This window comes from Solanum stenotomum, chromosome 5 (genome assembly GCF_019186545.1).
Source record: "Solanum stenotomum isolate F172 chromosome 5, ASM1918654v1, whole genome shotgun sequence".
NCBI lineage: Eukaryota > Viridiplantae > Streptophyta > Magnoliopsida > Solanales > Solanaceae > Solanum > Solanum stenotomum.
Window position 1 is genome coordinate 30493990 of NC_064286.1, and position 23812 is coordinate 30517801.

General features: G+C 38.6%; 1 pseudogene; it reads left to right on the forward strand.

The window, feature by feature from the left end:
* The window catches only part of LOC125863855 (uncharacterized), a 68911-nt pseudogene that overhangs the window by 4549 nt on the left and 40550 nt on the right, over positions 1-23812 (forward strand).

Genomic DNA, 23812 nt, shown 5'->3' on the forward strand with positions numbered 1-23812 from the left:
AGTTATTTTATGGGTTATATTGAATGAAGGGCAAAGTATTCCTTCACACATGTAAATGAAATTTAAGATTAATTATGTATAATTTGGGAAATAATGCTTAGCACTGAGTGGATATGGTTAATGAGGTAGAAGCCCTCCCATCAGTACAATAGGCAGGGTCATCTAGATTATTCTCATGAGATGGAAGCTCCTCCGCCAATACAATAGGTCGGGTTTCTAGAAGCAATCTCCCTATCCCATAACTATGTGCCCACATAGGTCTTTAGCTAGTGGATCCACCTAAAAGCTAAACATGTTAGTTCTACCTTAGGCAAGTAGGACACCTTCTTTCGGTGTGGGGTTACATGACACCGGATTCCATGTCGCTCACATGTTCTATGTCGGTTATGACTATTCTTCCCTATATGATAAGATAATGAATAAGACATGAACTATACTATGACTTCTTGGTGAGTTTTAATTAGTAGGAGTGGGGGTATGAGACTTCACTTTTACATTGCACAAGTGGACTTAGCAGGATGTTATGGGATGGTTTCTTTATGTTATGATAAGACATGAATGTATGCATGTATGTTGAATGGATAGTTGCCATGAATGACTTTCCTTATGTTCAAGTAATGTACATGACTATTTCCTTATTTATGACTATTGCTCATAATGAGGTCTAAAGATGATGTGTATGACTAAGGTAGCTTCAAATGAGTACTTAGTATGGTTGGTATTATGGGATGCTAACCATACATTGCACAAGTGTTCCTTAGGGGTTGCTATGGTAATGGTTTCACTATGTTATGAGTATAAATGTGATTATGGCTTGTCTTCTACATTGAAAGTGCATGTTGGTTTCCAAACTGACAAATGCATACTTTTAAACTAAAATGTCCTTTTTATCATATTTCAAGGATTTTTATGCATTCTTCCTTACTTAGTACTTTATGTGCTAACTCATTTCTTCTACATCTACTATGAGTGTAGGTTCCAATCGTTGAGACGTACTTCTACTTCCTTCAAGAGATGCTTGAGTTGACTATTTCCTAGGCTTGGTTAGTCCTCAAGTTCGAGAACAAGATGTTATCATTTCCTAGTTTCTATTGTATTTTCTACTTTTGAGACTATATTGATGTAAAGAGCTTTTGACCCTATTTGTACTCCCTATTGTACTAGATGGTGATTGAGACAAGCCTAGATTCGTATTTTCGTTTAGGACAAAGAAGTTAGACTTTGATTGTAAAAGTTTTAAATTTTCCGCATCATTCTTATGGCTTTATGTGTATGATCATGCTAAGGACTTGTATGCGACCCCTTCGGGGTCAAATACGCCGTGTTACGTCTAGGGGGTACCCCTGGGTCGTGACATAGCCACACAACTTTATTTTCTCACTTATCTTTATTTTATTTTACTTTATCATGACTTTATTATAATTTTACTCTACAATTTTACAATTTCACAAAATGGACATCTAACCCCAAAACAACTGGAGGTGTCATTACAATTAGTCACCGAAGACAATCGGAGGACATGAGTTCATCCACCCTAAAATAGGACATATCGAGTTCGTCCACCCTAATATAGGACATGGGTTCGTCCACCCAAGACTAGGACACGTGTCCATCCACCCTAAAATAGGATACATGGGTTTGTCCACCCTAAAATAGGACAAGAAAGGTCCATCCACCCTAAAATAGGATATACACACATTTGGGTTCATCCATCCTAAAATAGGATACACATATTAAACTCATACGTTATGACGTCATTAACAACTTTTTTTTACCAACATCATTTATCATTAAGACCCCGAAGACAGACGGAGACCTCATTCATCATTCAAGTCCCCGAAGACAACCGGTGACTTCATTTATCATTCAAGTCCCTGAAGACAACCGGTGAACTCATTTATCATTCAAGTCTCTAAAGACAATTGGAGACATTATCACATCAACTGCATAAGCTAGACGGCTACACTCTTACTTTATTCATTACTTTACCAATTACTTTTATCTACTTTACCTACTTTAACGACTTTTCCTTAAACTTTACGGACATCAATATCATCAAGTCTCTGAAAACAGCCAGAGACGTCATTTGTCAATATGTCTTTGAGGACAACTGGAGACACCAATTGGTCATGCGACCCTATCAGCATAAGCCAGACGGCTCTAACTCTCAATATGAAGTCCCCATAGACAATCTGAGATATCTCTATTCATCAAGTCTCTAAAGACAACTAGAGACAACATTTGACCACATGCCTTTGTCATCATTCTCACACATATATATTAGAATTATATTTATTTAAACATTCTTATACTTAAGTTACTATATCTCACTATTATGACAGTTTTAACATGAGTTTCAGGAAACATAGTTTAAAGCAACTAAAGATGCATCACAAAGTGGAACTCTCTCTTAACATTGAACTGGAGCAAATTTTCTAAAGAGGAATATCAAACTCGTTAGCCGAGGTCAATGATCTACTCTCGAACTCATTTCGTCCCACAACCCACGAATACGTGATATGTAGGTTATCCAAACTTTGCTCCCATTCCCACTGATAAACCTTGACTCAATTAACTCATTTCATGACCCTCTAGACTAAAAATCCTCTAGTATAAATATTCTCTACTCTTTCCATGGCCATATTTATTGGCCGAGACAAAATTGGCTACTAAGTCAACTTCTTTATCCGAAAACTATTTCATCGTCTCCGGTCAAAAAGGGGAAAGCTGTTCCCACCCAATTTTGTTCCTCCTTTCTTCAAATTTATTTTCGTGAGCTTCTAAAATTAAGAATAAGTCGAATACTTTATACTTCACAACTGTTTGATTTATTACTAATGTTATCATAATTTTCTTTTAGACATTATTAAGACTATTACTTTAACTTTATTGCTTTTACTATTCTTTTATTATTATTGTTATTATTGTTTTAAAAAATTACATATTTTTCTTATTAACATTTATTACTATTACTTATTGTCGTCTTTCTTTAAAATGATTGTCGTTACTTTATTTCAAGTTTCTTATGTATTAATTTTTTTGTATTTTATATATTGCGCTAGTTATTATATAAGAAGCTCAAAGGAAACTAATTTAAAGAAGAAAAGACTACAAAATTCAACCTAATAATAGCCCAAAGAAAGTGCAATTCCTCTCAATTAATTCAGCCCATTTGAAATCCAAAAGGCAGCCCAATAAGCCCATACGTTTCAGCCAAGTTCCCAAAACATAATCCAAATTTGCATCCCTAATCTGAAATTAATAAGCGCCACTAGAGGTCTCTCTCATCTCTTCCTCTTTCAAGCAAATTCCAAATCGCTTCAACCATGACAAAATTTCTTCACCATTTTCGTGCAAGTTTTCTACACCTACTTTAGCATATCATCAAGATATGCATAAGTCCAATACATAACAGCTATGACTTCAGAAAAGGGCTCACCTTTTCGAGCATAAATCTAAAAGTATCACGTGAAGGCCATGTCCATCCAAGAACAAAACGTTTAAATTTCAAACTCATCTTTATCAACTCAAAATCTCGCCCAAAAAGAGGAGCTGGAACTTAAATTTTTATATAAAAACAAGCCATGTTAACCGAGAACGGGGGACGAGTTTTGGCTTGCAATATAAATCACGAAAAAGATTTGAACACTCGGAAGAGCACCACTCTTTTTAATTTCAATTTATTCTACTTTACTTTCTATTTTGCATGATTTTATTGGAGGAACGAGCTTAGATCCTTGATGGAAGACGACTCAGTTCACTGCCCTAAAATAGGTGATTACTATTCTCTTTTGATTTTTATCTGTTCAAAGTGACCTTTATATTTCGTTTAGCTTTCCTTTTAATCTGGTGTTTAAATGCTATGAAATAGCTACTGCTTCTGTATCTCTTTATTTGTTTTCTACCATGTTTTTCTTAGTATGAAATCCTTGTTTTGTCTAAAACATTTGTTGGCTATGGAATATGTATTCATCATAGTTTATTTTTAAGAGCTAATTGTCATTGACCAAGAAATTGTGTTTTAAGTTCATATAGAACATTTCCAGTTGAGTATAAAGAAAACAATATTTTTCTACTTTTAGCCGTAATTAAGTTGGCTTATTAACTTGTAACACCTCAGATCTCAAAATGAAGAAAAAACCTAGTTTTCAAAAAAATGTTTCTAGTACCGATGGAACCTCCCATGGACCATAGGTGGGACAACGGACTGTTGGTGGGGTTCCGTCGGTAAGGCCCAAATCTTTTTAGCCTCTGATCCCTCCCACGACCGACCAGTATGGTCCCTGGTTGGATGATGTTTAAGGACGTAATCAACTGCCACTATTTCAGTTCAAGTGCCATACGATCGCGTGTAGTGATATAACCCAACCAAGGGTTGGGATCGTTCCCACAGGGATTGGTTTTGAGAATTAATAGAAAAATGAAATCTAGTTCTTATTCGTCATAGCTATAAACATTATCGAATATAAACATATTAAATCTAATGAGTGTCAGCAATCATCAATTATCAATGGGGGTTTGTATTAATTAACAACTAAATGCAACAAAAATATAAGGAAACGAGATATAGAGACGGGATTCTTGGGATGTGAAAGGAATACGGGATAAACTAGACTATCGGGTACATGTTTTTGATGGTAGATTGTTGAACATGTATGACTAGGCTAGACTATAGTGGGGGTAAATTTTCTCTCGAGCAACTTACGCCAAATCAACTCGATTTCTCTCGAACACCGAGTTTCCGCATTAAGCACAGCCTCAGCCTTAGCCCATTCACTCTCTCAAGCTGAATGTGTGGGAAAAAGACTAGGATTCACTCTCTTGAGCTGAATCCATGTCGACCTAATACCACCGGCTATCAATTTAGTAGTCTTAGTTTTACGAACTTTCTCTCGAGCAAGCCAAAAACACTAAAGATGAAATCATATTTGCAACTACAATCCCATTAAGTTCATACACAAATACTAAATGAAATCACATTTAAACAAAACCATCAACAAAAAAGACCCAATAGATAATCTAACCCATATTCAAAAAATCACACCCAAGAATTGGGGTTTTAGTTAGATATGTAAAAGAGATAAAAAATTATACCAATATCAGTTTCCATCAATTGGGTATGAAGAATTAAGTCTTAAAACACGTCAAGAGTGAAGAATCTTTGAGACCGATGAAACCCTTTGAATCTTCAAGGTCTAAGAACAAAGTCTCCAAAACCCTCTAACACTTGAAACTGAAAATATTCTAAGTCTGAATAATAATTGTCTATGACTTGATACTAAGTTAGCAATTTAAATAAGTATTTATAGTGTTTGAAAATTTGTGCTGCAGTGGATCACTCAGCGCAGTTAGTCGGGATCGCCGATGCACTCAGCGATCTGCCTTTTGGTCTATTTCATCGACTATTTGCTTTAGCCTTCAATATCTTTGTGGTTTGAGTCGGTGGGCGATATAGTACTGCTTCGCGGAACTACTCGGCAACACGCCGACTACTCTATTTCATCGCCAACTTGATCTTTCCCTTCAGGGCTCAGCACACTGGAACAAAAGACGATCTCCAGGCCGATCGGCGACTTGCCAACTGGGCTCAGCGATCTTCATGCCTTTATTTTTTCGTTCTTTTCAGCCGTGTTGTTCCTTCTTACCAAGTAGTGTCGATGCTTTGCCTCAAACTCCAAATACCTGAAACTTAAGGGTTTCTATAAGATATTGAGAAAAAATATGCATTTGAGGACACTAATTCTATCAAAATATAGCCCTAAATGAGTCCAATTTGTGGACTCATCATTGGATATACGGATCATAGGTGAGGGTCAGTAGCCAGTTAGAGGGAAATTATTGTTGGGTCAACTTCAAATGGTCATCCCTCTTAGCACAAAAGGAATTAGGTGGCCCATGACCTACCAAATGATAGATAACTGAATCTTGTTTTCAACGCCACCAAGTTTGCTAAAATCTCATCTCCGAGTAAAATGTTAAGGTATATTGGGTCCTCTCGATGGGGCATGTACATCAAACTCCACATTTAGCTCATGTGGTTTTATGTTGGTTATTAGTAGCTCCCACAGTCAGATTCTAGTGCATTTGACCAGGTTTTCAATTTTATTTCAGCATTCAGTCTCAGTTTGTCATGTTCAGAATTAGTACTTGGTCATTGCATTTAGCTCATTCTTTAGTATATTCTCAGCATATACATTCAGTTCAGATTATGTTATTGCTCAGTATGCCTTGTTCAGTTATGTATTTGTTCAGCTATATTCCATATCTTGCATGCTCAGTACATTCCAAGTACTGACACATACTCTGTGCGACATCATTTCATGCTGTAGGTTTAGGTACTCAACATCCAGGTGAGGCATAGATCGGTTCCCGATCTCCAGTTCAACAACTTTAGTGGTGAGTCCTCATATTTCGATGACATTAGGCATGTTTTCTAGATTCAATCTTTACATTTCAGCTTCAATTTTACTAGAGTTACTTGGGGGCATGTCCTAACAACACTAGTCAGTTAGAGGCATTTTCAGACATAATACTAGATTCAGTTTATAGTTTTAAGTTTAACCTTCCAGTTGTTATTATACTCATAGAGTATTACATATTCAGATTAGTATTGGGTATTCCCCACTTTCAGTTAATTATGGTTTTAAGCTTCCACATAGTATATTTTATTCAGTAATGTTTTAGTATGCTTATGATATGCCAGCTCAGGGTTAGCTTGGGGTAACTCGTGATTCTAGGTCTCGTGTTTATTGATAAGTGTAACGCTATCAAAGATACTTCATCCAATACTAAGCATCAACGATCGTTCAATAATAATATAACCCAACTAGTGAGTTGGGGTCGAGTCTCATGGGAGTGGTTCGTACTAAAGAATCAATAGAAAAGCATAAATATGCTCAAGTTAACATATCTAAAAACATTTACGAAGAAAAACATAATTTAAATTATAGGTGACACAACTGTCAAATATCAAGGGGGTTTGTTTGTTCTATCAACTAAAACAGTAAATAACACGAAAATACGAATATGGAGATGGGATTCTTGGGATATGATAGGATTATGGGCTAAGGTAAATAACCGAGTAATTGTAATTAATAGTAAACAACTACAAATCGGTGAATAAGCTAGACTTAAGTGGGGGTAAACTTTCTCTCAAACAATTAACCCTAAATCAAATTGGTTTCTCTCGAACACCAATAAGTAGCAATGAAGCACAACCTTCGCTTTAGTCCATTCGCTCTCTCGAGTTAAATCTGTGGAAAAGGGTTTAGGGTTCACACTCTCGAGCTAAACCCATGACAACCCAATACCCACAGAGTATCGATTCAGTAATTTTGGTTTTAAAACCTCTCTCAAGCAAGCCAAAAACACGAAGTTAAGATTGTATATGCAACTACAACCCATTAAATTCAACCACGATTACTGAACAAAATCACTTTTAAACAACAAATAAACTATCAATTAACAATACCCAAAAGTTAAATCAACCCATAATCACAAAATCACACCCTAAGAATTGGGGTTTTAGTTAGACATAGTAAAAAGGTAAAAATCATTACCAAGTTGTGTTTCCATCAACTGGGTTGGATTGATATAGTCTTTACAAAGGTCTAAGATGAAGAATCTTCAACACCCATATCCAATTTCTTAGAAAATGGAAATCTTAAAATCTTAAAAGCTAAGATAATATTGTTTCTCCATTCAGTTCTAATTTCTAAATTTCGAAATATGAATAATAATATGATTCGACACAAAATCGGCTTGTAAGATAAAAATTTAAACAAGTATTTATAGTTGTCAAAGAGTGCGTTATGGAGGTTCAGTCGGTGCAGTTAGTCGTGATCGCCGACCCAATCGGCGATCCCCCCTTTGGTCATTTTCATCGCCATTTTGCTTTTGCCTTCAGCATCTTCAGGTTCTGTAACTTTGGGCGATATGGCATTGCATCGCGGAACCGTTTGGTGACTCGCCGACTACTTCATTTTCTGCCCGACTAGATTTTCCCCTTCAGGGTTTGGCACTCTGGAAAATTAGGCGAGACCCTGGCTGTTCGGCGACTTGCCTAATCGGTTAGGCGATCCTCAGACCTTCTTTCTTTTGTTCTTTCAGCTGCCTTGTTCCTTTTTGCTCAATAGTTTCCATGCTTTGTTCCTCAATCCAAATACCTAAAATTCAAGGATTTACATCAGTTATTGGCACAAAATATACATTTGAGGACACTAAATCTAATAAAATGTAGCCCTAAATGAGTCCAAATCGTGGACTCATCAACACCCCTTCCCCCAACTTAAACTTTTGCTTGTTCTCAAGTAAAACTCAAGTTCAGCAGTTCAAAAAGGATGTCTCAAACAGTGCTACACAAGACTCAATCATGCATTCACAGAAAAAGGCTCAACTTACTCATACACCTATCAATTGTGCACTCAAAGAGTGAAGTTGTGACTCACCAATATCCAAGAATCTCAAGCTCACAATACTTGCTTCAAATTCAATTTGAAGCTCAACAAAGGTACTCAAATGCCCTCACACAAAGAATGATTCCATATTCACAGACATTGGTTCAACAATTTAAAGTTCCAGAATCAAATGCAACGCTCACACTCACAAAGATGAACATAATGTATGATTTCATCCATAGGTTTGCCCGTATTTTCCAACCAACATTTGTTTCATTTCACTCAAGATAAAAAAGGTCTTTTCAAGGCTTGTAACGGGGCTGAGTGCAAATGTATGGTCATTTAGGATCAATGGCTATAGTCCTCATAAGATGTGGTGTGAACAACACTTCCTTTCCTTTTCTTCATCATTCTTCATTCGTGCTCACAAGTCATCCCATTATTCACTTTCCATGGATTGTTGGAAACCCCATTTCTTTTTGCATTTTCACAACTTTATTCCGCAACTTTTTCTTTCTTTTTCTTTTTCATTTTTTTTGTATGGAGGGGTTCCATTTTTCTCAAAACATGGGTAAAAGGGGACTTTCTTGCACTCCTTGATTTACATTCTCTTTTCACCATACCCCCAACTTAGACTTTTGGCCTAAGTTGGCTATTCAAACAAACCACAAATCACGAGGATTATGGGTATTGGATCAAGGAAGGTTATGTTTTTATCAAGTTTCTTCCAAGAAAAGGTCAAGGGTCAACGGGTGCTCAAAATGAGTTCACACACTCACAAAGTAGGCCACAAAAGATGTATAATGTCAAATTGTTTCACACTCTTTAAAGTTGCCTAAGATCATATCAAGAGATTGCATCACTTAGTCAACCAGACCCACGGGGCAAATTCTAGGTGTCATCACACATGGTTCACGGTAAGCTCATCACACAAGGCATTGATACCAAAGCCAAACAAGAATCCACACTTTTGCTAGTGTGCAAAGTTCATCACGAGAGACTTAATTCAATACTTTGCTAGTCACAATGAGATGCAAAGAGTTCACATATTGACTATGCAACTTCGTTTGGCCTCATCGTAGCCGCACATTCATTTTTTTTATTATGAGAACTATTCAAGTCATCGGTATTGAATAAAATCGATACTCAAATTTGCAAAAGAACATCCATATTCAACACAAATAAGAGGTGGAAATATTTTTTGGAAGGGTCAAAAATCATTTTCAATTAAAATACGGAGTCACAAGCTCAAACCTTCCACAAAAAGTAGTGTAAAAACACAATTATGGCTCAAAAACCCAATATATAAACAAAATATCAATATTCACAAAAGATCACAAAAAAGGTGGGCCTCACCCCACCACAAATAAAGTCATTTGTCTTCAAATGCAAACAAAAGAAATTATCCACAAGTCAAAATAAAGAAAGACAGAGAGAGAGGTAAAGAGGGGTCCTGTCTAATTAGTCGCTCCATCTGTTTGGGCATTAGTGCCCAGTGTCCATCTGAACTTGGGCATCAGTGCCCGGGGTTACCTCAGAAGGAACAACAGCTGCACTAGGAGCAGCCAATGGAGTATCTGCTAAGGAAGTCTGCACATCAGCATCTACCATGGCCTTTTCAGTGCCCTCATATGAAGCTTCCTCACCTACCTCGAGCATCTCCTCATCAGTCTCCGCCTCAGACTCAGGATCTGCTGCTTCCTCAACTCTAATCTCTTCTTCGGTGGTAGCCGGATGCATATCTTATACATCTGGAATCTCCACCATCCCGAAGATCATGGACATGTTGGTGGACTTCAGCTGATCCACGTCACTCCTCAACACAATAATATCTGCCTTTAAGGCGGTCACATCCTCGGTGGCCCCTTAGCCACGCTCACACACCGCTATCCTAGCCACAAGGGCATCAATGGTAGTGCTCAAGGGTGTCACAACATCAGCCAGGGCAGTCTGAATCATGCCCGAAATGGATGCCTCGAGTCTGGCAGCCCGACGATCCACAAAATGGGCAAGGTGCCCCATCCGGAGTAATGAAGCCTGAGTGATCGGGCCTCGGGAGATAGGGGCAGCAACAGGTCTAGGAGGCAGTGCTGCAGCAGAAGAACTAGGAACATCATAAGGGACATCACAAGAGGTACCTGAAGGCCCATGGGCTGAAGTAGCCAATGCTGCCTCTGCAGGTACTGGGTCTGTGTTTACAACTGGGGATGAATCCACTGGGGTTACCTTCTTCTTCTTCTCAGTCTGGTCTTTTATATATTCAGCCTCAATTTTCTGGATATTAGTAGAGGATGTGGGAATCACTTCCACATCCATCTCTGTATCTCTCGAAACTCGAGCCCGTCTGCATAGCTCGGTGATCAATACCGAAAAGGACAGTGAGGTCTGGCGCTGCTTGGCCCTCATGACCATCTTCTGTGCTGTAATCATCCTTAGATTAAGCCTCGTCTCATCAATGATGCAACCCAGACAGGCTGCCTTGGCATGCCGGAGAATTGACTCGTTCTGGGATGGCATAATAGTACTGCTGATGAAGCCAAACTAGAATCTTGCAGCTATGTTTAGATCCTTCTTCTCGATAGGTGATCCAACTTCCAGCCATTTGGGGGCACCGTCTGATATGAGAGGAGCTAACCACTTCTTCATATTTTCTAATGTGGTAGTCTGGATCATGCGTTAGTAGTCATAATCAATATCATCAGGACAGTCCAGGACAACATTGATAGCCTCACTATCACACTAGACCTTCTTTCCCCGATCTACTACATAATCAACCAGTTTAAATGCAGTTGCTTGCTTCTTCCTCTGTGGTACAAGGTCCCATAAGAAGCATAGAACTCCCGGACCCAATTTGGAATATATGGGCCACGGGGCTTTGTGAATATATAGAACTTATGAGACTTCAGACATCTCATAATCTAGGGGTACCTATCAATCACACCATCAGTGGATAGACACTTCTCCTCAATGATTGTCCTTAACACCTTAGTCTTTAATCTGTTCATAGAATTTGGGGGAGGACTCTGCACATGAGGTTTTATGACTAAAGCCTGCTCTGGAACGAGAGGAGAGAATATGGTGGGCTTAGGAGTTCTAATTCTAGACAGATCATACATTCTTTTTTACTGTAGCTTTGCCCTCTGTGCCACTACCAGCTCATCATTATCAGAAGCTATAGTATGAGGCTCTTGATGCTCAACCTCACTCTCTGAAGTGGTGAGGTAAGTGTCATAGATGCCGTCACTGTCGGAGCTGGCCTCTGGTGACTGAGGTGCTTTGCCTTTACCCTTGCCTTTTCCACCAGTTGTGGGAAGTTTGGTAGCTTTGCCCCTGGATGCAGCTTCATCCTCATTTAGTTTTATCCCTTTAGCCTTTATTCGGGGTGGCATGTTTCTACCTGTAACCTTTTGTCTAGCCATGTCTGCAAAACTTCGGGAAAAAGTTAAAAGCATTTAAATCAAAGGTAGAGAAAGATAATTGCAGACAGACTCGCCGAATCACTTTGGCGATATCGATCGGGCTCACCTAAAGGATTGGCTCTAAAATACTAGCATGTCGGCGATAGGAAGGACCTTTCGGCGAATCAACGACAGCTTTTGGCGAACTAAGTCTAGCCCACGGAAAGTAATAGTGCAATGAAACCTACAGGGGTGCAGAAAAAAGGCGATTAAGAAGACTTTCAGCGAGTCGCCGAGTACTCTTGGCAAACTCAAGTTTCTCGCCGAAAGTTACAGAGCCTAACAACACATTAAGCATGAAATTAAAGGCGAGATGGGGAACTTCGGTGAGCCGCCGAGTGGTTTGGCGAGCTCGACTCAGCTCACCAAACGATCCAATGTTCCTACTTTCAACCCATCATCTCAAATTCGACCCCACAACCCTCGAAAACAAAATCAAAGCATGCACTAGTCAAATTAAAGCAAGACCCATAACACCCATTACCTTAGGATACTCATACTTCTCTCGATTTTGCCAAATTTTGCCAATTGACAACTTTTTCCCTTAAGAAGGACGTCACCCGCTCTATCATTAGGCAAATTACGTCGTTTGGCACAAATATAGGCTACTCATACTTCACCCAACAAAACTAAACAATATGCAAGCACAACCCCACAAAGTTTAAATCATTTCAACGCACAAGAATACATGATTTCAACAATCAAAACAATACGGGAAAAATTATCAAATTAAAATAGGCATTCAAACATTCTAATCCTATGAGAGAGGCCCAGCACGCGACAACAAGATAAGATCATTTGCATAAGAGTATAAAATTGTTAAAAATAAACTTGGGGTTCGGAAAACCAACCTTTAATGCTGATTAATCAAGATTGAATTGCTAGGTGGCAAAGTAATCCCAATACGAGCACAAATCAACAACTAAAATACTACTAGAAATGCAAAAATATAGAAACCAAAGTGCAGGTGTGAGTTTGTGAAGATTGAAAGTGAGGGAAAGTGAAGAGTTTGAAAATTTAAACCTTTGGCCTTATAAAAACCGTCCAGTTCTCGCCCATTCGGCGACATTAGTCGTGCTCGTCGATCTACTCGACGACACACCGAGTGGTCACTTACCTCACCAATTTTTACAGGACCCTCAGTTGATGTTGGGGTCCAAACGATGGATTTGATCGGGATTGCCGACCTGGTCGGCGACTTGCCAAAGTTACTCTTAGGCTCACCGAGTTTTACAGACTCTAATTTAAAATTGTCTTGAGTCCAACGGTGGTCCAAGTCAGGCTCGCCAACCTCTTCTGCGATGCACCGACTGGACTATTTAGTCACCAACCTGTACTGTTCAAACTCCTTCCTACACTTCAATCTGCACAATCAACACACCATTATTTATAAAATAAAAATAAAGCGATAAACACTTGGGTTACCTCCCAAGAAGCACCTTAGTTAATGTCGTAATGTGACGCAAGTCCACACTTAAGTTCCATTGGTGAGGTTTTCCTCATTTTCACAAGGAAACCCCCCTTTTAGTTCTGGGTGGAGGTCATTCAACACTTAGTCCATTTGGGACCCTAGTAGCTGAATGATCATGGAATGCGAGGCCGTCATTTGGTTTAGCATCAAGATATTTTCTCTTATCTCCTCCATCACTTTGTCGAGTCCTTCGACTTTGTGTAGAATGGGTAAGAGGACTTCTTCAATTTTCCCTCCCTCTTGCTTCTTCATCTTCTGATGCTCGTGAGGGGGGGGGGTGTACCTGTCTATGTTTTTGGACAGTACCTCTAAGTCCTTGACCTTTTGGGCCAAGGCATCCAGTTGACCTAACAATATGGCCAAGTGCTGGTCCTTCTCAGTTTCGTGTTAGTGTTGGTCACACAATCAAGGAGTTTGGCTGCGGTCTCGTAAAAATGTCGCATTAAACATCCCAAAGAGAGTTGGTCAGCCATATTAATTTTCAGGGCTAAGAATTCCAGAAGTAGTTTATCTGGAATCTCATGAGTTGGGCATTGCTGCAATAGGATTTTAAACCTTTGCCACAACTCATACATGGACTCACCATCCAATTTTTTGAAATTTAGGATGCGATCCCTGAATATCATCACTTCTAACGGAGGAAAATCCATTTGTTCGCAAATTACTGCCCGACATGCTCACCTCCTCTATTTCAAAGCACAAGCACACAAAACAAAACTAAAAATTAAGTATCACTACAACTAACAAGAACAAAAATTCAACTTAACTAAAAACTCTCAAGCAACACCACTCCCCGGCAGCGGCGCTATTTTGAGAAGTGTAACACTATCAAAGATACTTCATCCAATACTAAGCATCATCGATCGTTCAATAGTAATATAACCCAACTAGTGAGTTGGGATCGAGTCCCAAGGGAGTGGTTCGTACTTTAGAATCAATAGAAAAGCATAAATTTTCTCAAGTCAATCATAGCTAAAAATATTTATGAAGAAAAACTTAATTTAAATTATAGATGACACAAGTGTCAAATATCAAGGAGGTTTGTTTGTACTATCAACTAAAACAGTAAATAACATGAAAATACAAATATAGAGACGGGATTCTTGGGATGTGATAGGATTATGGGCTAAGGTAAACAACTGGGTAATTGTAATTAATAGTTAACAACTGCTAATCTGTGAATAAGCTAGACTTTAGTGGGGGTAAACTTTCTCTCGAACAATTTACTCCGAATCAAATTGGTTTCTCTCGAACACCAATAAGCAGCAATGAAGCACAACCTTTTTAGTCCATTCACTCTCTCGAGCTGAATGTGTGGAAAAGGGTTTAGGGTTCACACTCTCGAGCTAAACACATGACAACCCAATACCCACAGACTATCGATTCAGTAATTTTGGTTTTAAAACCTCTCTCTCGATCAAGCCAAAAACACGAAGTTAAATATGTGTTTGCAACTACAACCCATTAAATTCAACCATGATTACTGAATGAAATCACTTTTAAATAGCAAATAAACTATCAATTAACAATACCCAACAGTTAAATCAACCCATAATCACACCCCAAGAATTGGGGTTTTAGCTAGACATAGTAAAAAGGTAAAAATCGTTACCAAGTTGTGTTTCCATCAACTGGGTAGGATTGATATAGTCTTTACAAAGATCTAAGATGAAGAATCTTCAACACCCACTTCCAATTTCTTAGAAAATGGAAATATTCAAAGCTAAGAAAATATTGTCTCTCTATTCAGTTCTTAGTTCTAAATTTCAAAAACTGAATAATAATATGATTCCACACAAAATCAGCGTGCAAGCTAAAAATTTAAACAAGTATTTATAGTTGTCAAAAAGTGTGCTGCGGAGGTTCACTCGGCGCAGTTAGTCGGGATCGCCGACCCAATCAACGATCCGCCCTTTGGTCATTTTCATCGCTGTTCGCTTTTGCCTTTAGCATCTTCAGGTTTTGGAACTTTGGGTGATATGGCACTACATCGTGGAACCGTTCAGCGACTCGACGACTGCTCCATTTTCTCCTTCAGGGCTTGGCACTCTGGAAAATTAGGCGAGACCCTGGCCGTTTGGTGACTCGCCTAATGGGTTAGGCGATCCTCATGCCTTCTTTCCTTCGTTCTTTCAGCTGCATTGTTCCTTTTTGATTAATAATGTCCATGCTTTGTTACTCAATCTAAATACCTGAAATTCAAGGATTTACCTCAGTTATCGGCATAAAATATTCATTTGAGGACACTAACTCTATTAAAATGAAGCCCTAAATGAGTCCAAATTGTGGACTCATCATTTACGTCTAGGGTTAGCCTCGGGGTGTGAAAAACTTGGTATCAGAGCATTTGTTCAAGAGTGTTAGGATGTCCGAAAGTCGCACTAAGTAGAGTCTCTTTCATGGGTGTGAAGTGCACCACATTTAATGAAAGGGAGGCTACAAAGTGTTTTAAGAAAAACTTCACTTTCCCTGCTATTCTTATCGTGCGTCAGTATGAACTCTATTCAATCTCCTTCTAACTCCTACTCTTCGCATTTCAGAAATGCCTCCCAAAAGAGCTAACACAAGGAATTAGCCATTAGCTACAACAAACCCATTGAAGGAGCAAGTCATATATGCTGAGTTTAGGGCAGGTTACTAAGTACTTGCTTAGCAATGACTATGTAAATCAGTAGGCTCTGGTCCCAGCTCTGCCACAGACTAACACTACTACAGAAAGAATCCAAGACTTTACTCGGATAAACCCTACAAGTTTCATGGGTCTAAGTCAGAATAATATCCACAAAGTCTCTCGACGACATTTGAAAGGTAAAAAATATTATAGGCGTTACTCAAGTCGAGAGTGCAAATTTGACCACCTATTAGTTGAAGGGAGTGGCTTACATTTGGTACCAGCAGTGGAAGGAATATTGTGGTATTAATGCATGTCCAGAAACTAACTTAGAACCCTTCTCAGTCTTTACTCCAATTGGTGACCCAGCTATAGCTAGACGGGTATACAGAAATTGCCCTGTCACAATCTCTTAGAAAGTCACCTCAGCAGATCTTGTAGAGTTAGAATTGATGGACTTTGATATCATTGTAGGCATGGATTGGTTACATTCCTATTATGCCTAAGTCGATTTTAGAAGTACGATAATTTGGTTTTAGTTTCCAACGAGCCAGGCTTAGAAAAGAAGGGTAGTAGCTCATTGCCTATAGGTCGATTTATCTTTTACCCTAAGGCCAGAAAAATGATCTCTAGAGGGTGGTGTAGCACATGTTGAGGAAAAAAGGGAAAGAATTAGTAAAATATATTCATCGGCCTCGCTTAGGAGTTAGTCTTGTGGACACATCAGATGGTGGTGTGATAGTCTAGAATAGATCAGAACCTTCATTGGTAGCGGAGGTTAAGGAAAAATAGGACAGTGATCCTATATTATTCAAGTTCGAAGGTGCAGTTCATTAGCAGGAAGTATAGGTTTTCTCCTAAGGGGAAGATGGTCGCTTATGTTTTCCTAAGGTGGATGAGTAGGTGAAGCAGCCTTGATTGGGACAACTTCGGGTTATGAAACTATGCAAAAAAGTTCAACTCATCAGAACTAGACCGAATACAAAAGTCATATGCAAATGTAGGGAGAAGGAACTTAGAGTTTGAGATAGATGATTGGGCTTTCCTGAAAGTATCACCTATGAAGGGGGTGATGATATTTGACAATCTAAAGGAGTCAGTCCGTAGAGGGAGCCACTTGGGAAGCAGAAGCAGCCATGAAGGCAAGTATCCTCATCTCTTTCCTTTCGATTCCATTTCAACGTGAGGTAATAGTCCCTCTCTAGTCTCTCAGTTCACTCTTGCATAAATTCAGTCTTAGTATCATGTTCCTCAGTTGTTCTTGCATTTTTTAGCATATTTGCATGTTGTTAGAATTCAGTTCAGTTAGAAATCAGTTTCTAGTACTTAGTGGTAGGGATTGCAGATCCTTCCCTCCACACCCAGCTAGTTTAGACTTTATTGGAAGATGAATTTTCCCGAGGGGGGATATTGTAACACCTCAGATCTCAAAATTAAGAAAAATCGTAGTTTTGAGAAAACTGGTGCCAGTACCGATGGAACCACCCACGGACCGTAGGTGGGACCACACACCGTAGGTGGAGTTCAGTTATTAAGACCCAAATCTTTATATTATTTGATTTCAACCAGGATCGACCGGTACGGTCCGTGGTTGGACCTACGGATTGTAGGTCTGACCGTATCTGAGGGTTAGTAGCCAGTTAGAGGGAAATTATTGTTGGATCAACTTCAAATGGTTATCCCTCTTAGCATAAAATGAATTAGGTGGCCCATGACCTACCAAATGATAGATAACTGAATCCTCTTTTCAACTCCACTGAGTTTGCTAAAATCCCATCTTCAAGTAAAAAGTTATGCTTGTTTTAGTGAAGCCTTGTCGGGCAGACTTGGTCGACGAACCCAAACGACGGCCGGTAGGTCAAATGACAGACCGTCGTTCCCTCTGTGAATGGTCGTCAGAATTAAGTTAGGGTTATTTTGGTCCTTTCCCCTATGCGTTGGGAACTTAAACTACGTCGTTTGATACTTAACTACGTCGTTTTACTCAGAATAAGCCTAATAACTTAGTCAGACTTACCCAGAACCCTTATTCTCCAAATATCATCCAAATTAGAACGAAAAGAGGATAAAGAGGTGCCAGTTTCTTTCAAGAACAAGCAATAGTGTTCTTCAAAGTTTCAGCCTCGAAATCAAAGGATTTCTCCGTTGATTTTGTCACCAGGTATGTGAGATTTCACTAGTGGGTTCCTTTCATCCACTAGGTCCCTAGAATTCATTTAGATTCTTGATTCTCTATATCATGTTTAGACCTAGGGTTTCTCAAACCTTGGATAAGTGTTATGAATTAGGTGTTATAATATTCATAATCAGATTATCATATTTTCATGAAATTGGTGGGTAGTTCCTTGCATGAAACTCAGAACCCTAGTTGTGTAGATTCGTTTAGTTCATGAATTACACTAGCTAGGTCAGATAAACAGATATACATGCCTCAAATTTCGAATGTTTCATTATCAGTACTTAAATATTGCATTCTTAGATTTGCATGTCAGAACATTGAGATATCTAGTATTTTAGTTTTGTTGTGTCATACACATTCTAGTTGGGAGTAGGCTTAGGCCGAGTTGGACTAGGGTTCAACGTACCCTCATAGTCCTAGAACTACGTGCCCCATAGGTTTATCAGTCCCCTCTTTGGGAATCAGTTTTAGTGATCGCGCCAGCATTCCTCTATACCCTTGGCAAGATATATTGGGTCCTCTCGATGGGGCGTATATATCGGACTCCACATTTAGATCATGTGGTTTTATGTCGGTTATTAGTAGCTCCCACAGTCAGATTCTAGTGCATTTGACCAGGTTTTTAGTTATATTTCAGCATTCAGTCTCAGTATGTCATGTTCACAATTAGTACTTGGTCATTGCATTTAGCCTAGTCTTCAATATATTCTCAGCATTTACATTCAGTTCAAATTATTTTGTTGCTCAGTATGCTTTGTTGAATTATGTATTTGTTCAGTTATATTCCATATCCTGCATGCTCAGTACATTCCAAGTACTGATGCATACTCTACACTACATCCTTTAATGATGTAGGTTTAGGAAATTAACATTCAGATTACACATAGATCGGTTCCTGATCTCTAGTTCAGCAACTTCAGTGGTGAATCCTCATACTTGAAGGACAATAAACATGTTTTCTAGATTCAGTCTTTTCATTTTAGTTTCAATTTTACTAGATTTAGCTGGGTGCACGTCCCAACAACACTAGTCAATTAGAGGCTTTTTCAGACATAGTATTAGATTCAATTTTTAGTTTTGAGTTTGAACTTTTAGTTGTTATTAAACTCATAGCCTTTTATATGTTCAAATTAGTATTGGGTATTCCACACTTTTAAGTTAATTATGGTTTTAAGCTTCCGCATAGTATATTTTATTCAGTAATCTTTAAGTATGCTTATGATATGCCAGCTCAGGGTTAGCTTGGGGTCACTCGTGATCCTAGGTCCCGTGTTTACCTCCAGGGGGTAGCTTTGGGGCGTGACATAAATTGTGTACAAATCATGTTTGCAATTGGAATTTTCTTTTTCTTTTACATTTATGAGAAAGTTTGGACAAACATGTCATCATGATCAACTTTAGTCCTAGCATAATAAAATTTCTAACGAATACATTAGTTCTTAACTTCTACTTAGAGTCTTTCTTTGGGTTTGCTTTACAAAAATAGCATGAACAAAAAATATCACTACTACTACTACTCTTATTTTAGTTTGAATTGATAGTCATAAGTTCACTTCTCTTGCTTAGCTATCCTATGTCTTTGTCTATTTTTTCACATAAACATTGGAGCATATGGAGTTTTGAGGGAGACTCCCGTCTCGGCCCATAACAAATTGGGTCACCCGATGCATACTTTCCCATTTCAATGTTCTTTTTAGTGAATATAAATGCCTTGATATTGGAGGAATTTGATTTTCTTTAAGCTCACTTGTTTGGAATGTTTGAATTGTTTATTCTGCTCTAGTCATTCCCATATATTTTCGTTGCTACTTGATTTGTTTTTGGTAGTATTTCAATACATACTTCACGTGATTACTAAAGTATAAACATCTAATTAGCTTCAAACTTACACCACTTCTTAAGTCTTTATAGATCTTCTTTTTTGTGTTTAAAATAAAGGTTTCCCTTTTTGGTTATATACCCATTTGAAGGTCGGTTTATTAGTTATTTTTTCGTTTGCTAATGTAATTTAGTTAGTGGGCTTTGTCTATTTCTAAAATCTTCAACTTAAAATTTATCTACGATCATATTTTTAATTATTTCGTGAACTCTAATCACCTAGTTTTGGCTAACTCATAGCCTAATTAATTAATTTAACTTTAGTCGGTTAACCATTTTTTTAATGGATCTTAAAGGATGCCTTACCCTTTCCCTTTAGATTAGTTGAACCCTTACCTAGAATCTCATATTTAGTAAGACCTTAAAATTGAGTTAACATTAGACAATACCTTAATCAATTTTAGGTTCCCTAATTCGCTGTAAATAATTAGGTGGTGATTTCTCAAATAGTTAATCAATTTAGGAATCATCAAATGTTGTACACTATTTTGACCTGGTTAAAATGGGGTATAGCACTACTCATCTAATCAATCTCTTTCGAGCATTGAAAAAATATCAAAAGTTGGAATTAAGTTTGCAACCTTATCCCATAAGTTATCCTCATGCTAATTAGCCCAAATTCATGTATAAACAACAGCAAAATAAAGCATAACACAATACCCACTACATTAGATCAACACCTAACCCCATAACTGCACCTCTAGATCTTAGAGTTTTAGCCACCCATCACAAAAAGCAAGGAAATTATACCTTTCATGAAAGAAGCCATGGGTAACATGAAATTAAGTATTTACAAGGAAACCCCCTTTAAATTCAACTTAAATTTGTCAATTTCAATAACAAACTAGAAAAACCCCAAAAACTAGAAAATGTTCTTCACAAGGTAAAATATTTTTTTTCTCTTCAATTGTTCATACACAAAACTCTATTGCTACTCACGTGAACTCCCTAATTTCTCTCTCCATAGGTCTATTTATAAGTTCCCCAAAATGTGGCCCAACATTCACTACATGACCCATTGGATGATGTTAGTCGGGCACACCGATCACGTTGGGCGAATAGCCTTATGCTATTTAGCTCACCTTTATATTTCTCTAGGATTTAGCTGTTTGAACCTCAGTTGGCGAGCTCATTCAAGTCTTCCTTCACATTGTGTGTATCACGGAGTACCACCTTAGTTCACCTTCCGAGCCTTTAATATTTCTCCTTGTATTATCGCTTTCGGTGAAGGTCAACATGTTCGCCCTTTGTCATTCGGGGAGTCACATTTTCGTTTGGGAGCTCGCCAACATGCCTCAATAAATACAGGTGTTGTGCACTGTAAATTTGGGCGAGGTCATGCTCACTAGGTGATTCTCCTTTCTTTTTTGGCGATCATTAGTTTATAGTTTACGCTTCTTTCTTACATTTGGCTATTCTTTCAAACATTCATCCTTGCCTTGTCCTTTAGCCTTCATAGCTGGAAATTATCAAAATATCATTAGAATAGGACATAATTAGGCATTGAGGACACTAATTGTTGAGTTAAATAGGCCTTAAATGAGTGCAAATCTACTACTCATCAACACCCCAACATAAAACTATACTTGTCCTCAAGTAAATCAAGATCACAATTAGCTCAATAAGGGTGTCTACAACAATATTTAATGAGAGCTAACATGGAAGTGACATTAAAAGACTACTCTCAACAACATGCGACACTCCATCATGATAAAAACACTTCCTATGATAACAAGCCAGTTTCAACACAAGCTTAGGCTCACTATAGTTTCTTTTCTAATGCAAGACCATGTTTCAACAAATGCATTCAAGTGCCCTCATATCAAGAATGATTCCATGCTCTCACAAAGAAAATTAACAAAAAAATAAGAAATCAATGCAACTTTCAGTCTCCCAAAAGAGAAATACATGCAAGTTTCATCGCATAATGTGAGATGACCTTCAAGTCATTTTTTGGTTTATGCCTCCTGTTTGTCATTTAGAGTTTTCCTGTAGAGACCCCAAGTAATTTATGACTTGGTGGGACTTACAGTTCAGTCACCTAGTTGGTCATTTGGTTTTCGTACAAGTATTAGTGTTTGAGAGCTTTTGAACCTTGAACAGTTATTTTTTATCAGAAGTTCAGCAAAATGACCTCAAAATCCAATTCTGACAATTCCATCGGCTCCAAAAGGGTCATTTTAGGCTTATAGCATGACCTTTATGACTCCCAAAGTTTTCAGTGTGAGTCTGTGCGATTAGGAATTTTAACTTTCAAGTTGAAGCCTAAGTTTTACTTTAGTCAACATTCTGAGTTAATGAGCTCGGATGAGAATTCTTTTAGCACGATTAGCTTCAAAATGTTGAGTTTAGTCTAGAACGACCCTTAGTTTAGGTACCGAGGCTCCGAGTTAATTTTGAGGCCCTTTATGGAATTGGGATTAAAATAGAAATCAAGTGTGGGACCCACTTTTTATCGAAATGACCTCAGATGGGAATTTCTATGATTCCGTTGAGTCCATAATGCCATTTTCGATAGGGTGGCATATTTCATTTATGTGCATGCAGTTTTGAATGAATTTGGAGCACCCCGTTGGAGTTTTGGAACTTGGCCAAATCAGCTGATATGCATGAGCCGGTGCATGCCAGGTGTCTCTTCGGGATCACATTTCCTTGGTCGCAATAGTGAAGGTTTGGACATTAGTTCTTCACGGTTGTGTGACCTATTGTTGTGATCGTGATAAAGGCTTGGCCTTCCCCAGTCTTTGCGATCGTGAGGTAGGGTCTCCGTGATCGGAATGTTCAAAATCATAATGAGTCGCGATCGTGCCCTTCTTCTCGCGATGAAGAGCTGAGGTCGGTCTTTATGGATACCTACTTGAGATCCTCTTCGGAGTGGATACCCCTCAGGCCCTCTTGTTAGCTGGGTGGTTGACGCCATTGGGAATGGTTGGCTGGGCGACTTGGATATTTGAGATCCTCTATGGAGTTGACATGTCCTTCGGCCCTTTTGCTAGCTGGGCAGCTGACACCTCTGGGAGTGGCTGGCTTGCTGGGTGGCTTGGATTGGTTGTCACTCTTGTTACCTGGTCTGAGAGGTTACTGGTTGAGTTGTTGTCACTCTTGCTAGCTGGACTAGAAGTTGACTGGTTCTTGGATTTTGGCTTATTTTTAGGTCTGGTAGACTTAGCTATTCTGTGTACCTGTCGGGCTTATGGGGATCCGTTGGGGATTTATTTAAACTTGTGCACGAGTGTTCTTTATGGCATTATGGGGGTCCAATTAGGTTAAATTTAGTTGTACTTAGATTTACTTTCGGTATGCTCATGTGCTTTCTTCTTTTATATCCGCTTTGTCCTCTGTTTGTGTCTATATCCTGTATTTTCTAATTGTCTTTACCTTTCTTGCTCGGTCGGCCTATGATGCCTACTGAGTACCTTTGTTTTGGTACTTATGCTATACTCTACATCTTCTTGTGATGCATGTCCTAGTACTAGTTAACAATGATGATTGATCGTGCCACAACTTATGGATATCAGAGACGAGGGTGAGCACCTGGTGTCCTGGACCAACCTATCTCCTTCTGTACATATTTTAACTTGTCTTTTTTCCTTTGTGACGGCTTGTCGTGGTCCACTTTTGGGACTTGTATTTATTCTTGTTAGATAGCTCTGTACTTGTGACCTCCAAGTTTTGGGAGGGTATCTATTGTATATAGTTTTTGGGTTGCTTTCCATTTATGTCTTTTCTTATTATTAGTATTGCTTTCTATTTAGTTCTACCCTGCTTCTGACTACTTTTTATTCTGGGTATGGGTTGGCTTACCTATTGGTGGGTTGT